This window comes from Psammomys obesus, unplaced genomic scaffold, assembly GCF_907164565.1.
Source record: "Psammomys obesus unplaced genomic scaffold, mPsaObe1.curated_primary_1811, whole genome shotgun sequence".
NCBI lineage: Eukaryota > Metazoa > Chordata > Mammalia > Rodentia > Muridae > Psammomys > Psammomys obesus.
This window is the reverse complement of record NW_026592118.1, coordinates 18,908,821-18,923,282: the sequence shown is the minus strand read 5'-3', so window position 1 is coordinate 18,923,282 and position 14,462 is coordinate 18,908,821. Positions and strand designations below refer to the sequence as shown.

The window sequence follows — 14,462 nt, the reverse complement described above, 5'->3', positions numbered from 1 at the left end:
AAACTTTTTCTCAAATTTAATTCTCACGCTTATAAATACCAACATGACAATCCAGAGATAGCTTACAGTAAAAGGGTAGATAAGGTCAGTATTTTTTTTATAACCAAACAATTTTTATTAATTTTCAAAGAAATACAATTAATTTTCTCCTTTTACCTAGATTTATCTTTTTTCCTTATTAATTTTTTTATATTAATCACAGGTGATTTACTTTGTATCCCAGCCGTAGTCCCCTTCCTCATTCCCTCCCAATCCCACCCTCTCTCCCTCATCTCCTCCCTGCCCCTTTCCAAGTCCACTGCTAGGGGAGGTCCTCCTCCCCTTCCATCAGACCCTAACTTAGGTATCTTCAGGACTGGCTGCCAACTCCTCTGTGGTCTAGCAAGACTGATCCTCCCTCGGGGACCATGTATGGATATAACCTAGAATCGCTGCTCAGATGTAGCCCATGGTAGCTCAATATCCCCGTGGGTTTCCCTAGGAAGGGGAACAGGGACTATTTCTAACATTAACTCAATTACTAGCTCCTTTACCTCTCCCCTCCCCCCCAAGGGAGGATCAGCCCTGCTAGACCACAAAGCAGGATAAGGTCAGTCTTAAAGAGAATATTTTAACAATATTAACAAGAGTGACACATCATGATGAAAATATGAACAGTAATAGAAAAAATATATTTTCTGAAAATAGATGCATAAATGTGTATGGAATTCACTTGGAATGTTTTTTAATGAGCAATCTAATGTTATCTACAACTTGGAGAACAAAATGTCACATTGAGCAGGCCAAAGAACCAAATTTACATTCTTAGAGGTCACTGATGAATCTTCAAGCCCATAGTCAACAGTGCTTCTATTCCAGACACAGAAAGCACACAGTGGAATCATAGTCACGCCATGAATTTTCAAGAAAGAAACAACTTGAGCAATAAGATAGCACATACTATGGTCATTTAAGAACAAAGACTTGGGATGGTTTTCATCATATTGTGTATCAGTACAGGTCTATGTGTCCGTATATGCAAATGTATGTGGTGGATAGGGACAATTATGGGTATTATTCCTCTTTAGGTGCTGTCCACTTTTTTGTTGTTGCTTGATGAGACGAGGTCTTTCACTGGCATCAGGGACTCAGTGACTATGCTAGGATGCTTAGCCATAATGCTCCAAGTATCTGCCTGTCTCCACCTCCAAAGTACTTGGAATAAAAACATCAGACCTGGGCTTTTTACATGCATTCTGGGAATGCAATTCAGATCCCCAAGCATTTTACTGACTGAGCTATCTCTCACAAAGCACAGGTTTTCCATCCTTAAAGATCATTGAACACAGTATTGTGAGCCAATGTGTTCTACAAGAAGTATACCTAGTCTTTTAGATATCTACTACAACAATGAACGAACAGATATGAATGGCAGATTAGCAATATCAATGGGCATAAATCATCTAAGGCCCAAAGTTTTTGGGAAGTCGTATCACTAGGGGAACATGAGTCAGAAGTAAATTTGAATTTCGTTCTTGCTAGGTGTGATTTAACTTGAGTGTACATCAGGAATTAGATAACAACCCCTTTTGATCTTTTTGGTTTGGTTTGTTCTGAAACTTTGTCAAGTTATGCATGAAAAATATCCAATCTGTATACAGTAAGCTGACATGTTTGCCTTGTGAGGCAATTGTCAAAGCAAGATGGCTAATGCACCTTCTAATTTTCTTCTGTTGATCAAAGAGTGAAGAAAATTAAAAAGGAAAAGCTAATAAGTTGTGTAGGATTCAATATGTGACAAATTCCGGAAGCTGCCTGCCAGCCGGTTTTCCATCCTCAACACTGCCATTCCTGAGTCCACACACACACACCTTTATTTCTTCTTCATCTTGTTTTCCCACAGGTCCCTTACCATGGTTGGAGAAGACCTACAACTGACATGCTCCTGTCCTGTTTATACATCAGCTAGTGTGTTTGCTCCATAAAGAAGGGTCATGTCCATAACATCCTAGAAGCCTTCAAACACTGTCCACACTGACTCAGAGCTTTGAGTTTTAGTAATTATGTTGTCAGGCTTTGCTATTGATTTCATGTAAATATTTAAATGAATTTTAACCTCTTTTCTGAAGTATATTTACTATTTTTACTCTGACACTTTAATGATGTCATTTTTTTCTATTTCCAGAAGTTATTATATATATATATTTATTTATTAGTAGCAAAGCAGAAAATATTTTAACAACTGAGATTTAAAAAGAGGTTTAACTAAACATGTTACACCTTTTAAAAATATTTCTTTGAACAGCAGAATTTAGTATTTTATTCAGTGATGTGTTGTCGTTTGCTTTTGCAGGTTGTGTCATAGTTACAATGTCTCTCTTTGTTTTGAGATCATGAAAATACTACCCCTTACCCAACAGTCTGACTTTTAAAAACCCTTCATAGTAGTACTTTAAAGAGCTGATTCACGAAGTTCAGCTCTTGTGAAAAGAGGAAGTGTAATCAGTTGAGTAACTCAAATATTGGGACATATTTGAGAGGCAGAAGACAGATGCATTACAAGAGCTACAGAAGAGTAGGGACATGACTCACACCTGACTCCCATTTGGTCACAATAGGATCTGAAACCCAGCAAGACAAAGTCCCTCTGTCACTGCTGTCTTTCACCAGTGGAAGAAGAAGCCTACAGAGTCTCTATACAGCTTCAAGCTTAATGGATAATCAGATGCCGGATATAACCATTAAAGCATATGTTTTTATGAAAATATACGTTTTTGGTGATTCACAAGAGTTGACAACTGTTTTAGAAATTTGAGTTGTTTTCTCTGACACTTCAGCAAATGAAAAGCAACATCTCTGTATAACTGGGATTATAATTGTAGGTTGTATAGATAACAAGAATTCCTACTACTAAGATAGTCATAAACTGACAGTTGTTGACACAGCGAGCATTTAGTATCTGCTAGACAGTGAACTACTTCATTTGGATTCCTTCAGTTTTCTACCATGCCACCTCACTAGCCTTTTCAGAAAATTTTAATGTCTCCAGGGTGATGTTTGCCAAAACAAAACAAAAACAAAAAACCCAAAACATGAAATCCTTTTCCTGGGGAAGAAATGATGAATGGTCCAGCTAGATAGCTTATGGGTAAAATCTCTTACCATGCAGACACAAGTACCTAAATTTAATCCCTGGAAATCATGGTGAAAGTTAGAAAAAGACAGCCAAAACCTGTCCTATAACCTTTACACATGAGCCATGGTAGACACAAGCCCCACCCCTACCAAACTCAATAATAGCACATTAAATAAAATAGGAAATAATAAATGTGTTCTTAATATCTGGTTTTATATAGCCTTTTCAAATTACATGCTGAGAAATGAAATTGAGATGATCTAATATTATATTAAGAGGAATAATATGTATGTACACTACAAACAATGAGCAATGAGCAGGTAATAATTAATAATCAAAACAAATAAAATTGCCTGCTAATGTCCTATAAATTATATCTCAAACCATCAATTAACAAAATAACACTAAGGAAACCATTCATTACTTAATGTTCAGAGGGTAATAAAAATTATCCATGCAGGCATATTTTGCACCTGTGTATTACATGGATGCCCATGTAGAATATGCGCATACATCTAGGCTTTTCAATTTCTAGCTTCTTGACTTAATGCAAGTACTGAGCACATGATATATAGTGCTTGTTTCATTAAGAAACAGAACACTGATATGTTGCAGAACAATTCTAATAAAATGTTGACAAGATAAATGTCATTACTTTCAAAAGAAAATTCTAAGGATCCTCTCAAAAACAAAATGCAGACTATGAAGGCACGCTGTAGCCTAACATTACCCAAAAGAACCAAAAGAGAGAGTGTAACAGAAGCATCCCACATTAAAAACATAAAATAACCTTACTTACATGCTTAATAGACGCATGGGAGGAGCTGTTGCATTAATGAGAAAGAATGAACAGAGAACACGTCTGTATTTGGGGAACCGTCCCATGTGGGCATGGCTAGGTCAATATGCAAATCTCATGAAGTAATGAAAAGTATTGACAGGCACAATTCTTACGTGAACAATTTACTAACATGACTTAACTGTCCAAGGAGAGGAAAAGAAAAGTGAATGTTTAAGTTATGAAAATAAAAGCCCTAAGGAAATGTTCATTTCAATATAGTTTTTCAGAATGCAATATTTGTTCATATGGTACAAAATGAGGCCAAAGGGGTAAAAGGAGAAATAATTCAAGTGAGAGAGAGAGAGAGAGAGAGAGAGAGAGAGAGAATTTAATGTACAGTGCATTCAAATAGCAGGACGTGGCACTAATTAACAGTTAAACCAAGCATTGAGCAGGTATGTCATGAATTAAAAAGAAAAAGAGAAAAATTATTCAGATAGTTAGCTTGAAGGTATATGTGGCAGAAAATCAACAAAAGCATTTATTATAATTGAGGAAAAAACAAATTTTAATGCTGAGGTATTTTGTTGCAGAGCCAGGCTACAGAAGAGTTCTTGAAGTGTGGTGTTAAAAAGAAAGTTAATAAAGAATACATTAGAAAAAAAAAATAATGGCTTAGCCTGCACTGGCCCTTGGGTTAAACAAAATAATATGCTTTTTAGGTCTAAAATAATACAATTTAACACTGTTTAAACACTAATAGAATTGAAGCACACAATAAATGTATTAAGACAGAAATATATGCATTTTTGATTAAATATCAGATTTGGTGATTTTGTTCTATTTATTAAGCACCTTTAATGAAACTGACCAGTCTGTGTTTAAAAAAAATTAAAAAAAAAAACAAAAAATGCATAAATGGCATTGATATTTGTGTCTTATATTAAAAAACTCAACAGCAGCACTCAGTTTCTGAAAGAGTTAAGTACGCATGCTGGCCCACAGGCAGAGTCGCTGGCTGTTTGAAGGCACGGGTAGAAACTTAATTAGACTTCCTTGTAAAGGCAAGGAAGATCCATTCTAAGAAGCATCTTACCTAACAATGGCTTATTTCAAATTTCACCACATAGAAAATAATACATCTTTGATGCTTTTGGTTGCTGTTGAATGAAGAAGTATGATCTTCCTGTCCTGATACTCAAAGAAGTACTTGGCATGACCACTGCCTCTGAGTGACACAGTGGCTTCAGATGGTAGTTTTATATAAAAAACCATCTGTCAAGCCCAGTGAAAGAACGCCTCATTTCTCCAGATTGGTTCTTGAAGATCTATTCTTGGAAGAGCCAATATATAATGTCTTTCAAAAAACTGCTACTTCTCAAAGCAAACCCTAGAGCTCTTAAAAAGTGTGCTTAGGAGACTAGAGAGTTGATTCAGCAGTCGAAGAGTACTTGCCGCTCTTGCAGAGGATCAGGATTTGGTTCCTAGCACAAACATGGTAGGTAGTTCACAACCATTCATGACTCTAATTCCAAGGGATCTGACGCTCTCTTCTAATGGCCATGTGCACCAAAAACACATGCTGTGTGCATACATATATGCAACCAAAGCAGTCATACACATACAATAACTAAATCTTGGAAAAACCGTGTGCTTATGATTTTCAATCATTCATTACATTAAACACGGGAACACCTTATACTCCAAGAATGTTTTTTCAGGTTCAACAAAGTATAATCCAATACTTTGCAACTATATAGACATGGAAGGTTCATATAATGATTCTATATGAGAATGTTTATATATATATATATATATATATATATATATATATCCTGAGTAAAATGTTTTTCTTGGAATGCTATGAATCATTTAGATGTGTTTATCTATCTGTCTGTCTATCTATCTATCTATCTATCTATCTATCTATCTATCTATCTATCTGTTTTTTTTAAGTCAGGGTTTCACTATGTTGCCCTGGAACTCATACTGTAGACCAGGCTGCCCTCGAATTCACAGAGATCCACCTGTCTCTGCCTTCCTAGTGCTGGGAATAAAGGCATACACCATCACCACCTGGCTCAATAAAGACTTTTACTATATTCAATACACCAAATGTTATAATTTTCAGTTTAGTTATGACTCAAGTTGTGAGATGCCCATATTTAACATATGCTTTGGGTGTCTATGAAGTTCAGACATAAGTGCGTGGTTTCACACAGATTCAGATTTCAATCTGAAAGAAATTATGGGAACTGACAAAATGTCATCAGCTTCCTAGGAATGGTTAATAAGTTGCTGAAATAATTTACTTTCTTTTCTAAATATTTCGCTAGTTACACAAGTTGGAAGTGTTTCCTATGGTATTCTATTTTGGTTTTGCTGTTTGTTACTCCTTTTTACCTTCACTAATTCTTTGTAGAATAAGTTCTACATGCAGGTGATAAGCATTAAGTATCTCTTTAGAATCCAACTAAATATAAAAGTTCTCGGGATATCTGATGCTAGCTGCGCATTGGTATTGTTTGTATTTTATACATAGACTAGTGAGCATGTACTTTACGTACATGGCTCTTACAATCTCATGAACTGAAACTAGTAGTACATGTACATGCAAACATATATTTACATACATAAACTCGTTACAGTAAGAACATGTAAGAAAACATATGTGTTGCATACTATTTATAATGTGAGCAGAAACAGCAAAATGTGATAAATAATCTGGAGAGCAGAAAGTTTTTTAAATTTAAGGAACACACTAATTTTTTTTTTGGATATCAACCACAGCAAATCAATAGTCCTGAAAAACCAAAAAGGAAAATAAAAACAAAGATAACTAAATGCTACAGAGATCCACCTCCCTCTGTCTCTCAAGTGCTGGGATTAAGGGACTGCACCACAACTGCTCTTTTGTTTTGTGGTTTTACAAATACCTCCTAGAAAGCATTAGACTCCAGAAGATGAACAAGTGGCAAGCTCTCAGTCTATAGTGCGTATAGGACAGATAGATTGTAAGTTCAGAATCATCCTAAAATACAGAACTCTCCATTGCCCTGTGTATGACTTGTGATAGATGTTGTTACCTGCTTGGATGAAAGAGCAGAAGAGAAAATGCTCACTTTAGGATCTCTACAATCAAGCTGTGGGTAACGGAAATGTTACTAACTCATCCAGTCTTGTATTATCCCTGACTCCACAGCAGCAACATTAATGTTTGCTTCCAGTTATTGAGCAATGGCAATGATTCATGGATTTCACTCTGTGGACTACACAGAAGGAATCATCGTTCTGTCTCTGTGAGGTAGGTTTAGGCATCATGAATCCTGTGTTTATGCCAGCATCTGTCAACCTCATTGTGGCTGTCCCCTCCCATACTCCTAAATGTAACTTTTCTCTTTTCTTTCTGGTTATAACTTAAGTAAACAGTGGCCAGTTGTAGAACATTATGAACTATGGAATGTCACCTTCAAGTGACTCTACAAGTGAGCAAGTTCTGTGACTTTTGTACTGCTTAGGGAGAACAAAGGTCAAGGACTTTCAGGACACGGGTTTGTTTTCTGGGCTCTGGAGGCCCACAGTATCCTGGCTGTAGTTGCCATTCTGTAGTTAGCTATATTAACCATTCTATTCTCTAATGCCTCCAGCTCGTGGGTGAGAGTGTAAGGTGAGATGCTTGTGGAATCAGAGTATGTTTTGTGGTGTGCTGTGATATTGTCTTTGTTAGAAACATGGTGTTTTGGTATTCAGACTATATATCCTAAAGATGTCACATATTTTTCCAAGCTCAGTGTATAAGGCTGGTGGCACCATCCTCCATTTGTTGTAAGAACTAAAAATATTTTCTGGATGTGATCCAAGATTATTGCTAGGCCTGTTTTTCCTCTCGTTCTCAACAGTCCCCTGGGGAAAATTTTGATAATCACACTAGTTGGAGGGAAGAGGATAAGGGTAAGTATATATTGGAAGTGAAATAAATCAATGAATTAAACACAGTAATCATGTTTTGTTTTGGTTTGGTTTTTTGGCAAACCTATTAAAACCTATAAGGATGAGTATGTCAGAAGAAGACAGAATCCATAGAATGTTTCCAGAATGGTCTTAGCTCTTTCTTATCTTTTTCTTGTCTTAGTTGTCTCACATTCACCGAGTTCTTGTTTATTTTTGACTCTTTGATATCCTGTTTGGGATTTAATTTTCTTTCAAAATGACAGCTGCTTTTAAGTACATGACTTTGGGATTGCATCCAAACCAATATATTACAATTCCACATACATGAGTACAAGTTCTTAGGTTAGAGGAAATCACAAGTTCCTGTGGTCCTTGACTCCTTTTATAGATATGCCCATTTTATCAGTTTAACAGATGTTTCTATTCTACTGCTTCCAGTGGCAACTCACCACCTCTAAACAATGTGAAATGTGTTTCAGCCCAAACTGCAGTGTATTCTGCTGCTTCCTCTCTCCACCTCATACACGTCATTCTGTTGTAAAAACTAATGTGAAATGCTTCAAATGATCAAAATTAAAAATTGAACACAAGCATTGAATTTGTGTTATTTGCCGAGCACTTTCTGGCTCACCAGCTATGTAACTTTGCTAAAGGAAACACACTGTGGTAATATATTCTTTTATGAATTTTGGTGCAAATCAATGATTTTTATTTATAAAATGACTGTCCACGACTAGATCATACATTGTGTTTTCATCTAATCCTATGTAAATAAAATTAGGATGAAATAATGGCATATAATTTATTTTAGAAGAACCTAATTCATGACTGTGTTTTGAAGAATTTGATTTACTTTATAAAGATGAACCTTGATCTATACATTTTAGTAAGTTAATTGTCACTACTCAGTAAGTCATAAACTTTAAAAAAATATTTCAATATTTTAAGACTTTTCTAGTTAAAAGAAAGTTAATAGAAAGTTTTCCAAATTAATATCCTCAGACCTATCACAAAGTAATTTAGAACTTGCAGTTCTAAAAGTCTTGTGCTGCTTGTTATCTTGCAGAGATGACCTTTGATACTGTGTAAAGTACTGTCAAAATTTTCCCTTTTGAATACATGTGTGTGCATTCAGCTGCTCCTTCCCGTGAGAGTGAGCTAGAAGTTTATGTTGTGTGTCCTCATCAATTGTGGTCCACATCACTTTTTGGGAAAAGGGTCTTTCATCGAACATAAAACTTGTGGATTCTGCCAGCCTGGCTGGAACATAGCTAAAAGTGTTTGCCTGTCTCTTATTCTCTAGTGTTGGGATTAAAAGGGTGCACTAACGTTCTGCCTTTTTGCATGGGTGCTGGGGATCTGAACCCCAGTCCTCACGGTTGCACAGAGGAACTTCTTCAGCCTGATCAGGTGTCCTTAAACAGACAAAAAATAACCTAATTTGTAAACGATCATTTAATTCATGTTGTGGGGTCAGGAAGAGTGTTTGAAATGATGTTTCTTTTTTTTTTTGAAACGTATCCATATATATATAGGATTCTATAATATACACAATATATAGGTGGTAATACATAGTAAAAGACCATATGACTACATTGTATAATTCTACGTATACTTACAACACTTGAGTGTCTCTGCCATAGAACTTGTGCATCCTCAAGTTCAATTTATGGTAGTAAGGTAGAAAATCATAAAACAAGTTCCTGTAACATATTCACTGGAAATTATTTTTGTATTTTGTACCAAATATCCTAGTGTTTGAAACAGTAACCAAAACATAATTTGAGGCAAACGTCTGCTGAATGAATGGTAAATAGCTTAAACATCAAAGAATGTATGCACTTAAAAAAAGCACAATTATATTAAATAGTTGCCTTTTCCAGTTATCTGATATAAAAATTTAGAAGAATAATAACTTCCTAGATGTAAATCTTTTGGTTTAGTTGTCATTAAGCATGCAGTGTGACCAATAACCAGGGTAGTCTGGCTAAGCCAAAAACTGAATGTGTTAAATATATACCATAGGCTTACTCCACATCAGAAAATATTTTTATATATAGTAAAAATGTTTCCAGTCTATATGATATTTGTTACATAATTACACTGCACAAATGAATGACATCCTCCTATGAAATGCTTTCCCTAAATATTTCAGATGATCTTGGGTGCCAATTTTATAAAAGACATCTATAAAAGAAGGCTTCATATCGATAGGAGTGAAAATGAGTTTCAAGATGTCAGGCAGAAAGAAACATGGCCACCATGCAATATGAACGTTTTGATGGCATGAAAAAGGTGGCAGCTATATCAGCTCTTTGAATTTATTAGCTGAGTAGTGGTGACACATTTCCTTAATCCCAGCACTCAAGAGGCAGAGGCCATTGGATCTCTGTCATTTTGAGGCCAGCCTGGTCTACAGAGCGTGTTTTAGGACAGCCAGGGCTACAAAGAGAAACCCCATTTCAAACAAACAAACAAACAAACAAACAAACGTATGCAAACTTTATTGTAAACTGGTAACAAGCTAAACATTGACTGTCAAATGGGAGGAAACTTTGGGAGGAAGTGAGAGGAGTAGAGGGCAGAAAAACTGTAATCAGAATATATTATCTAAATTGTATGAGAAATTTCATTTTATTATTTTATTTTATTTTGTGTTTTGGAGACAGAGTTCTTCTGGTTAGCCTTGGCTGTTCTGGAACTTTCTCTATAACCAGGCTGGCCTCGAACTTAGATCTGCCTGCCTCTGCCTCCCAAGTGCTGGGATTAAAGGAGTGTACCACCATAGCCCAGCTAAGAACCTGTATTTTTAAATATGGGGGGGGGGTTGTTTATGTAATGCATGATTTACTTATTGAATGTTCATTGGAATCTTAAAGAGCTCTAGGTTAGGATTTCAAAGGATGGTTAATTCCAGGGAAACAGCCCAAAGTCCTATGTTTATACTTGTACCCATCTATGAGCTGAAGCTTATTGCCATCTCCAGAGACACCATCTAGCTGAGCTAAAATACTAAGCAATGCACAGATGTTGACTATTTGCAGAATCACAAATATGAAAAAGTATTAATTGTGGCATTTTCTGTGAAAATGTGAGTCAAATTGCTTCTTCTCTCAAGAGAAATGTTAACAGGATGAACCCTTAAATATCAAAACAAAAGCCATAAATGATAATACCCAGGAGAAAAGAACAGTAAATAGAGCCTTGTGGCGGCTTGTCTCAGGAGAGTCTCTGCTTCTGCCTCTTGATGGTGATAAACACCGAGTCAGAATTAATACAGAGATAAGCCAAGAACACAACTAGCATCGGGAGAGGTACAAGCAAGAACACAGCCTCTACATGGTATAAATGTAGAACAATGAAGCTGCTCTTCAAATCTAAGAGCAGAGCCACAGAAAAACCCCAGCCCCATAAACACACTGCTGTGACAAACTACACAAATTACATTAAGTTATTAAATTAAGATCTTAAGGAGAAATCTTATAACAGTATATTCTCTCTCTAGATATAGAATATATATATAGCGCGGATGATAAAATAGCAAACAGACGTCTCAAATTTGAAATAAAACAGAAACTGGATTAAAAATCAATTTCATGTCTATATATACACATATATAGATATATTAATATATATAAGCTATCATAAAATTTTCACATTTGAATCTATTGACATACCATTTATCACGACTGCATAAATAATAAGAATACTGAGAATACAGAAGATATTACATGAATATTCTTACCAACAAAATATGGAGACTTAGCAGAATGCCAGCCAAGTTTGCGTTCACTGATAACTTGGGTTGTCATGGCAAGCTCATAGTCACTGAGTTTCTAGGCAACCTCAGGCTCCACAGACTGCACATACTTAGGACTCCGCTAATCTTTCATCATCTTTAGAGAATGAATACCACTGTTGTGGTACCAAGTTCAGCCACGGATTTCTTAACTATCTAGTAGATCAGTGACCCTCAAAGATCCCCTGTGTGGGTATACTTGTCCATGACACAGTATTTGTACCAGGAATTCTGTGAATATTTACGGCGTTAAGTGCATAAAATTAAGTATAGAAAATTATCAGTATTTCAGAGAAGTATTCATTCAACAAACAAGACAAAACACAACATCTAGCTCTTCAGAGAGAGTCAGTTACATAATTTTCAGACTAATCAACTTACTGCCATTTAATATAAAATGTTTTGTAGCATGCTGTACATTATATCACTTCAACTTGTATTTAGTAATTACAGTTTTAGGTAAGCTGGATCATATGAAGTAAAAAATTATCTGATATTGTGGAAGTATAACATATCTACGATATATAAGTACGTTTGGGTGCCCAGGAGACAAGGAATTGCACAGATCTCGAAGCACAGCACAGCCGTGATTTGGAAGACACAACTGTTAGCATCTTCTCTTCCGAATGTGTCCATCCCTGTATTACCCCAGTGCCCACCATTCCTGCTAACTATTCCTGCTGCCCTGAATTTTAATTCCCTAGGCAGTATTGCCGACCATTTAATACAACTACAGTAAATCTGTTCAGATATTGCTACAGAGTATTGCATCACAATATAAATTAAAACATAAAACATCAGTTAGGAGAGTGATATGTTACCAATAAAGCAATTGTGTCTTCAATTTTGCCTAATTCCAACACCTGGTTTTGTATACTTTCTATACAACCAAATTGTTACCATGAAAACATCTTATTGTAGCGATTTGCAGGTTGAAAACTTTTATTTAATTTTAGTATTTTAGTGTTATTCATGTGCCCTCCTGACCATTTCATCAATGTTTCAGTAGCTTATGTTGAATTACATTGCAGTGATGAAACATCTAACTTGAGAAAAAAAAACGAAGTTGCAAAATCACCTCTCAAATAGTTTACTTAGATGACCGGCTGACTTGTGCTGTGCCAGGAAAGCCAGCAGCAGGGACTGTCTGTGACCTCTGTTTATTATTATCGGCCACCAGAAGCAGGAAAAGACATATTCTTCTTTCTGAAAGATTCCAAGACAACCACACTGCCGCAAAATCTTAATAGGCTAAAACCTCAGTTATAATATTTATTTGATTCTTTCTTTAGAAAGAAAAAGACAATCTGCATTTAACAGTCTTCTTAGGATAGATGGGTAGATAGACAGATGATAGATAATAAAGAGGTGTACATAAATAAACCTTTTAACCCCATTAAGATGTGCCTTGAATTCAACAGATAGATATACATATATTAACATTTGAATAATTTTGAATATTTCTGAATTCTCTTGTATCATGTAGTAACATAGTAACTAGCGAGATTACAGTAAAAATAGAGTTGACCAAATACCTATTTTATTTCTTAATTAAAAGTTCAACAGGATATTTGAATGTACATAATACTTCCTACTTTTTCCTCTCTCTGTGGGAAGAGAAAAACCCAGTTATACCCTAAACTGTACAAGAACAAGCAAATAATCCCATCAAAGTAAGAGGTTTTAGTTTTGCAGGCACAAGTTTGATCATCAAAGCTTTAGTCTACATAATTTGCACTTAATTACGCAGAAGTAATTACCAGTTAGAAGTCCGATGGCAGAGTGCAAGGCCACAACGTTTATAGGAACTGTCAAAATGCAGTTGCAAGGTTAGAGAGTCACATTGATAACTCCGGTCCTGTTTGCCCCAAGTGCTGGGTCAAATCACAGCTGCTCACCACACAGCCCCACCTCCAAGTATCCAAGAATGGCTGTGGAATTTTGATTGACACTCCGGTGCGGCAGTGAAGCTTCTAAACCAAAGTAAACCTTGGCACCCAGTGTTTGCTAACCTGTCTAGCTTGAAAATGAACTGCTCTTAAAAAAGAAAGAGAAAGAAAGAAAGAAAGGAAGGAAGGAAGGAAGGAAGGAAGGAAGGAAGGAAGGAAGGAAGGAAGAAAGAAAGAAGGAAAGAAGGAAAGAAGGAAGGAAGGAAGGAAATAAGAAAAGAAGGAAGGAATGAAGAGAGAAAAAAAGAATTACTCTTTGGAGTTTCAAAGAACAGAGCAACGGATACACCTCCAGGGAAAACTACACTAACATCCTCACAGCAAGTCCCTTGACAGAAGTCTCTTGCCTAAGACACACAGGTGTCATAGGCATATGTAGGACATTATACTCAGAATATTTATCTCAGAAAGACACGAGCATTTGTCTTTGAGATGAAGAACACTACATTCAAGGATGGCATTGCTTGTGAGGAGAGCACTGGATTAAGCCACGTAAAACTACCAAGCTCAGACTTAAGATAATTTTGATCCTCTTGTGTAACATATGCCATTAAAGATGATATTTGGTGAGTCTAATCTGTATGACTCTATCTATCTATATATGTATGCAGCAAATAATACATTTTACATATATCAAGTAAATATGAAACATAAAGATACTGAAGAAAGTATCTTTATAATATATGCTAAGTAAGTCCAGGTATTAATGATATTTCTCCATAATCATTTAAGGCTATACATCTCCAAGAATCAGTGTTGACAACATTCTTCCTCATGGGTCCATTTATCATGTGAGCCCTTTGTGCTCAGAACACAGCCAGGAGGAAAGAAACACGTATCTATGGCAAATTGTTGTGTAATAAGTAT

General features: G+C 35.9%; 1 protein-coding gene across 3 annotated transcripts in view; it reads right to left on the bottom strand.

Moving 5' to 3' along the window:
* The window catches only part of Cd36 (CD36 molecule), a 59,217-nt gene extending 45,699 nt beyond the window's left edge, over nucleotides 1-13,518 (bottom strand). For 2 of the 3 annotated variants that reach the window (XM_055613008.1, XM_055613007.1), the window contains exon 1: nucleotides 13,407-13,517. The gene's annotated coding sequence lies outside the window, so the exon portion shown is untranslated. Of the gene's footprint in view, nucleotides 1-13,406 lie in introns of all 3 variants that reach the window. The other variant, XM_055613009.1, reaches the window with a different exon arrangement.
* Between the last annotated feature and the right edge of the window lie 944 nt (nucleotides 13,519-14,462).